Source organism: Micromys minutus, assembly GCF_963924665.1.
Source record: "Micromys minutus genome assembly, chromosome: 22".
NCBI lineage: Eukaryota > Metazoa > Chordata > Mammalia > Rodentia > Muridae > Micromys > Micromys minutus.
The window spans coordinates 30,141,493-30,149,694 of NC_137957.1; positions in this window are offsets into that span (position 1 = coordinate 30,141,493).

Genomic DNA, 8,202 nt, shown 5'->3' on the forward strand with positions numbered 1-8,202 from the left:
CGTTTGCATCATTAGAGACATCTAAATTTCTTTAGTTTGATCATAAATGCTTAGATATATTAATTAAAGAATGAAAATTGCAGTGGCATTTATCATCATCATCATTATCAACAACAACAATATAATCATTATCAATATTTAATCTTTTTTATACAGTCCAGTTCTTATTTCCCTCCTGGTCATCCCTCTGTTCCTCATCCCATATCTCTTCGCCTGGCTCCAAAATGATATTCCCACCCAGCCCCTACCCCACCAGACCTCCCCACACCCTGGGGTCTCAATTCTCTGACTGAGTCCAGACCAGCAGTCCTCTGATGTATACACTGCCTCATATCGGCTGGTATATGCTGTCTGGTTGGTGGCTTTGCATCTGAGAGATATTGGGGTTTCAGGTTAGCTGAGACTGCTGGTTTTCTATGGGGTTGCCTTCCTCAGCTTCTTCCAATTTTTTTCCTAATTTAACCCTAGGGGTCTCTGGGAACAGAAAGAGGACAAGGGAAACATGGTCAGGTATTGGTGGGGGTACAGGACTGAAGACCCTGAGGGCCAGCAGAAAGAATGGAAACAGGCAACCTCAAAAGGCAGTAGGTGGTGGGGACCCTCTAAATTGTACCAGAGACCTGGGAGGTGAGAGACTCTCAGGACTCAAAGGGAGGGACTTTAAGATGAAATGCTGTACAGTGGGGAGAGGGAACTTACAGGGCCCACCCACAGTATAAAGACAAAATTTGGAGTGGAAGGATGGGGTTTCCATCCCACAGTCAAAAACTCTGGCCCAGAATTGTTACTATCTAAAAGACCTCCAGTGCCTTCTTAACATAAATACAGTGTTTAAAGATCTTTACATCCACAGAGGAGCAGAGAAATTGTAGCTGACCTTGTAAAAACTTCAATTCAAGATGTATCAACTCCCTGAGCATGTGACCTGAAATATTGAAACAGTTCAGGGAAAACCGATCAACCATGTGATGATGCAGCCACGGGCAAGGACCCAGCTTTACTGAGGAGAACAGAAGATAGAAACTGCTCATGTAAGAGAAAGACTCCAGAGCAGTAGTCTTCACTGGAGTTCTGGACTCCTAAAGATAAATCTACTTCCTGGTTTATTTTTACTGTGTGTGTGTGTGTGTGTGTGTGTGTGTGTGTGTGTGTGTGTGTGTGTGTGTGTGTGTGTGTGCCACCCTTTGACTATCCCACATCCCATATCTCCTCCCCACCAGCCCTATCTCCATGGGGATGTACACACCTCACACCTTCTCACCAGAATTCTAAACTCTCTGGGTTTTAGTCTGTTAAGGGTTAGGTGAATCTTCTCTGACTGAACCCAGATCTGGCACTCTTCTCCTGCATATGTGTTGGGGGCCTCATATCACCTGGTCTGAGAGATCTCAGGGGTCCAGGTTAAATTGAGGCTGCTGGTCCCCCTACAGGGTTGCTCTTCTCCTCAGCTTCTTCCAGCTTTCCCCCAATTCAACCACAGTGGTCAGCAGCTTCTGTTCATTGTTTGGATGCAAATATCTGCATCTGACACTTTCAGCAGCTTGTTGGGTCTTTAAGAAGGCAGTCACGATAGGTCCCTTTTGGTGAGTGCTCCATAGCTTCAGTAATAGTGTCAGGCCTTGTGGCCTCCCTTTAAGTTGGATCCTATTTTGGGACAGTAACTGGACTTTCATTTCCTCAGGCTCTTCTCCATTCTTATCCCTGCAGTTTCTTTGAGAAAGGAACAATTATGGGTCAGAGTTTTGATTGACCCATCTATAGCAAACCCATCCCACAATTGATACCCTCTCTTTCTGTTGAAGATAGGCTCTTCAAGTTCTCCCCACTGTTCAGCATTTCATCTAGGGTCCTTCTCTTGTGAGTCTTGACAGTCTTTCATCTCCCACATCTCTCCCATATATTGTGGAGGGTCCTCCCAACCTTTTGCTTCTAGAGGTTGTCTGTTTCCATTTTTTCTACTGGCCCTCAGGGCTTTACTCCCTTTCTCCCATTCAATGCCAGATCATGTCCAACATGCTACTGTGGAAATCGGGTTTCCATGTTAGTCGCATTAATCAAGAATATTAGAAAGGACTTGAAAGGAAGGTTGAAATGAGCTTTATTAGAACTTAAGAGAAAAAAAAATAGATTAGGCAACCTCTAGATTCTGGCATGTGCCTGGGAGAGGGAGCTGGAAAACCCACTGGAAGAAAGCCCTGGTTTTGAATAGAAGGTTACCAAGGATTAGAGATGGTAAATTGGCTGTAAAACTTCAAGGGTGGACTGAGACACTTCAGAGAATCTGGGAAGAATCCGAGGGTATCAAGTAATGCATATTCAGGCTTTGGCCAGCATCCAAAAGAAAAAAAAAAAAAAAGAAATAAAGAAATCAAGAAGTCAAGAAAAAAAGGAAATGTTTGCCTTCTGAGTATCACTCAGAAATGCCTGCAATACTAGTAACTAAAACAAAAGACAAAAGGTAAGTTGTAGGCAAGAAAAAGCACACCCCACTTTTCTCATGACAGTATATTTTTATTTATTATTTGGAAATTTTATAACATGTGCCCATGTATCTCACAACCCCTCCACCTCTGTGACCTCTTCCCTTGCCCTTCTAAATAAATACATAAGTAAATGAATGAATGAATGAATAAATAAATAAATAAATAAATAAATAAATAAATAAATAAATAATTGATTTAATTAAGAAGGGAAAAGAAGGAAAAACACAGTTCAATCTGTGATGTCCCTATACTTACTGGAGCATGGTCAACCTCCCCATGATTGGCTCCCAAGAAAAACTTAATCTTTCATGTAAATCAGATTTCCTTAATGAGAAAGAGATAGGTGACATGATCTATACTGCAGATTCCATAAAGCCATACCATGGAACAAATCTCTTGTGGGGAATTCTTGATATTATACTATTCTTCCAAAAGTACCTGGGATATAATTTGGTGTCCAGAACTTTGCTGGCATGTATAGGTTTTATACATTGTTTTATTTGATCCCAATAGCAGTCCCAGGTCCCAGCCTGTTCACATGGAAGGAACCTCTATTCTTCTAGCGTACCTTTAAGGTTCAGTCAGTGTTGATTCTATTTCATTTTCTGACCTCCTGCATAAACATGACTTGGCATCCCATTCAACTGCTACGATTATGATGAACAAAGCTTCTGTCCATGTGTTAAAAGCTTGACTCTGGGATTTCACCATCATGAGGTGATGATAGAGTTGAAAAAGTGAGACTGTTGTAGATAGATCCTTGGGGTACATTGTAAGCAGGCTACTAGGGACATAAACATAAAGGTCACATGTGCTAAGGCATATTCATTTACTTCATTTCTTGGAAAATCACAGTAAGTTTCCTCTTCCACATGTTCCCAACAAAGGCCGTTTAACATTCTCATCAACTAGAAACCCAAGGGAATGAGTCTGAAATACCCAGGAGTGTCATCCAAAACAATGCCTCATGTCAGCTCTTTTCTATAAGAATGGAAAGTCACTGATACACCCCTTACTTACTTTACCCTCACATTCATCTGCATGGAAGCCAAAAGAAAACAATTCATTTCTAACATCGCCCACATTTCAGAACACAGCTTATTCCCTAAACAATGTACCTTTTTATCTGCAAAGTCCTCACATTGAAATGTCACCAAAATTCTAATTCTCCTTCATATTTTTATTCAAGTGAAATAACAATCATGGAAACCATTTAACTTTTTGAGACTGAAAAGGTTAGTAACCACTCATTTCTATCGATTTGCATACGAAAACAAAACTGCTTTGTGTCTCAGGTAGAAAAAAACACAAGATCTTTTAAAGAAAAGCCATTTCCTCCTCCAAAGTGCTCTACTTTGTATAACCAAAAGTAACATAAAATTATACTGTCTGATGCTTTAGCCATTTATTTATTTATTTATTTATTTTTTGCTATTTGAGAAATATAGCAATTAGGAGTGCAAACATTCCTTCAAAATCTTAGCATTTTAGAAACATGTTAAGATAATTTTCTCCAATGTGATATACTTATTTGCTTTTGATTTACTCTTGAAAGGTTCCTTGAAGGTAAACAAATTTGATTCAACCCAGTAACCAGATCTTAGAACAATACAAAGCACTTACAAAACCCACAGTTACCACAAAGTCAAAATACTAAAGGCCTATTATTTCCTCCCCATGCCTACAGCTCTGAATCCAGGCATTCAGCTTGGAACAAAGTGAAGATTCCATCTTTGAGAAGCCCTTTCTTTTTGACACTCCTAGGACAGTGATGTCTAATCGAAACCAAGACTCTTACTAAGCAAAAACATTTTGTATTTTTTAGTTTGTACTAGCTGGTTTTGTGTCTCATCTTGACACACATCTTTATGCAACTTCTTTGACACACGTCTTTGAGTGACATCTCTAACACATCCCTGGGAGGGTAGACCTGGCTTCTATAAGAAAGAAAGCTGAGCAAGGCACGGGAAGCAAGCCAGTAAGTGACATCCCTCCATGGCCTCTGCATCAGCTCCTGCTTCCTGACCTGCTTGAGTTGCAGTCCTGACTTCCTTTGGTGATGAACAGCAATATGGAAGTGTAAGCTGAATAAACCCTTTCCTCCCCAACTCGCTTCTTGGTTATGTTGTTTGCACAAGAATAGAAACCCTGACTAAGACACAGTTCAAACAGTGACTAAATACTATTTGATTCTTAATTTATACAGATCATCACAAAGCAATATCTGCCTCTTTTATAAATAATAACTATTAGTTGCAGAAATGAACAAAATTCAATTTTGGGGAAGAGAATTTCAATTTGATTTCTATGCTTTAAGTATTAACAAAAGTCACAGTTGAGATGGGATTATATTGTAAGTAAGCTTCTTACCTCAGAATCTCAAGCAGCTAAAGAAATACTATTAGAACAAATGTGCTGGATTTCAATGAACATTCTTGCTGTAGAGCAGGTCGTGATTGATGCACAAGAAGGGAATTTACAGCCTCTTTGCAATGCCTCTTCATCCCTTCCTTTCAGGGTCTACTTTTGCTGATCTTTGGCGACTCTGTGTCATCAGTTCTAGGTTAACAGGTTACCCTGAAGAAGCTTCTCTTTAGTTTAAGCATTCATAGAAGAAGATGAGGGTCCATTTCTACTCACTCAGTGCATTTAACATGGTCATAGAAATATAGAGCTATAAAATAGTAAAGATATGCAGTTAGGGTTGCTGATAATTTACTGTAGAACTAGTTTCAGAGAAAAACAGTCCCTGATTCTTTCAGTTACTCCCCTTGAATAGTGCTCTTCAGTCAAACTGTCATACTGTTTCTGGTATGGTTACCCCATGAATATTAAATTATTCTGCCAAGAACAGCTAAACTAGAATTGTAGAACAGTTTCTGGATGATCTTTTCTTTAATCCCTACTTCTATATTTGTCCCTGTATTTCCTCCCATAAGTGCTTTATTCTCCCTTCTAAGAAGGACTGAGGAATCTACACTCTGGCCTTTCTTCTTTTTGAGCTTTATAAAGTCTATAAGTTGTTTCTTAGGTATTCCAAGGTTTTTGGGCTAGTATCCACTTATCAATGGGTACATACCATGTGTGCCCTTTTGTGCCAGACGGTTACCTCACTCAGGATGATAGCTTCTAGTTCTATCCATTTGCCTATAAATTTTATGAAGTCATTGTTTTTTAATAGCTGAGTAGTACTCCATTGTATCAACTTACAACATTTTCTGTATCCATTCTTCTGTTGAAGGACATCTCTGTTCTTTCCAGCTTCTGGCTATTGGAAATAATGCTGCTCTAATCATAGTGAAGCATGTGTTCTTGTATATGTTAAAGCTTCTTTTGGGTATTTGCCCAGGAGTGGTATTGCTGGGTCCTCAGGTAGTACAACGTCCAATTTTCCGAGGAACCCCTAGACTTATATGCAGAGTGGTTGTACCAGCCTACAACCCACCAACAGTAGAGGAGTGTTCCTCTTTCTTCACAGCCTAGCAAGCATCTGCTGTCACCTGAGTTCTTGATCTTTGTTATTCTGAATGGTATGAGGTTGAATCTCAGGGTTATTTTGATTTACATTTCCATAATGACTAAAGCTGTTTAAGTATTTCTCATTCACTCAGTATTCCTCAGTTGAGAATTCTTTGTTTATCTCTGTACCCCATTTTTAATAAGATTATTTTAATCTCTGGAGTCTAACTTCTTAAGTTCTTTTTATATATTGGATATTAGCCCTTTATCGGGTGTAGGATTGGTAAAGATCTTTTCCCAATCTGTGGATTGCCATTTTGTCCTATTGACATTGTTCTTCACCTTACAGAAGCTTTGCAATTTTATGAGGTCCCATTTGTTGATTCTTGATCTTAGAGCACAAGCCTTTGGTGTTCTGTTCAGGAAAATTTCCCCTGTGCCTATGTGTTCTAAACTCTTCCCCACTTTCTGCTCTATTAGTTTCAGTATACCCCTCCTTCTTCCCTTTCCCTCGCCTTGTCTTGCTCCCTTCCTCCGCTTTCTTACTAAAATGCATAGTTTTGTGGAAACCGTGCTATATTAAAACTCTACCATTGTTCCATGAAACTTACTACAATAATGAGAGTAACTCACTTTAGTAAAAGAGAACTCAGGTATGGTTAGACAAACATTGTAGAAAAAAGGCCCATTGTTTATGGCTGCAAGAATGAGACGAACATTATGCTTGCTTATAACATGGAACACATTCATATTCATTGAGTATTACAAGCTTTAAGGTAGAGATGGCTAATTTCCCTCAGCCCACATTATCCAAACCGCACATTTAAGGAAAGACAAAAAAGGAATGGAGTAGTATATACTTCTGACTATCTTGAGAATGAATTTTCAGTGTTCTTAAAATGAACAGGTTATTAGTTAGATAAAAAGTTGGTTTATACAATTTCATCAATTTTCTTTCTTTATTGTAATTATTTTGCATTTTATTAGCATGAAATTATGCTTTTAGTTTTTCTACTTTCTTCTAGCATTCAATATTGTAACATCACTGGAATTTTGCCATTCACATAGCTGTGTAGAATCATTTCATTTCAGATATATTTTGTATAGTCAAGATTCTTCATCTATTTATTTATTTATTTATTTTGAACAACTTTATTTTAATAAACAAAGATAAATGAACAAATTTTAAGCATTTTTGCATAAAAGTATATGAAAACATTTTGTCAGTGCAAAACAGGATGTAACCGGAATTAGAAATTGTAGAGTTTTGAAATTTTTCTTAAATTGAAAACAAGATAAGTGGGGTTGTAAACTGATACAACCACTCTGGAAATCAGTCTGGCGATTCCTCACAAAATTGGACTTAGTACTACCTGAAGATCCAGCTATTCCACTTCTGGGCATATACCCCAGAGACACTCCAATATACAACAAAGATACATGCACCACAATGTTCATAGCAGCTCTATTTATAATAGCCAGAAGCTGGAAAGAACCCAGATGTTCTTCAGTAGATGAATGGATACAAAAATTGTGGTACATTTACACAGTGGAGTACTACTCAGCCATCTGAAACAATGACTTAACCAAATTCTTAAGAAAATGGTTGCATCTAGAGAATATCATCCTGAGTGAGTTAACCCAGTAACAAAAGAACAGACATAATATGCAGTCACTGATAGTGGGATGCTAACCCCAGAGGCTCGGAATGCCCCAAAAACAACTCACAGACTGTGTAAAGTTCAAGGAAAAAAATAAAATAAAACAAAACAAAACAAAAAAAGTCATACTCAATCCTTACACACCAAGAAAACATTGACTAATTCTTGGTTACATCCTGTTTTACATGTACTTTTTTCTCACTGTAACTAGTAAGACCTTAATGCAGAGTATCAAACCTTAAAAAAAAAGAAAAAAAAAGCCAAGCACTGACACAATTGTACTTGTATACATTTATGCAAAAATGTTTAATTTTTTTCTTTTGTCTCTTTTTTAAATAAAGTTTAAAATAAAATAAAATGTATAGTAGTTCTGCAAAAAATCTGACACATAAGGTTCAAATCAAGGGAAAACAACTGATAATTCTTAATGATTTTCAAAAAATTTTGGGAGACACTAATTGGCTAAGGTCCAAACTTGGATGAACTACTTAAGATATATATATATATATATATATATATATATATATAATTTATTTCATAAAAGGTTATTAAAAACTTAAATAGTCCATGAAAATTATCATGTGCAAAAGAACAAGATA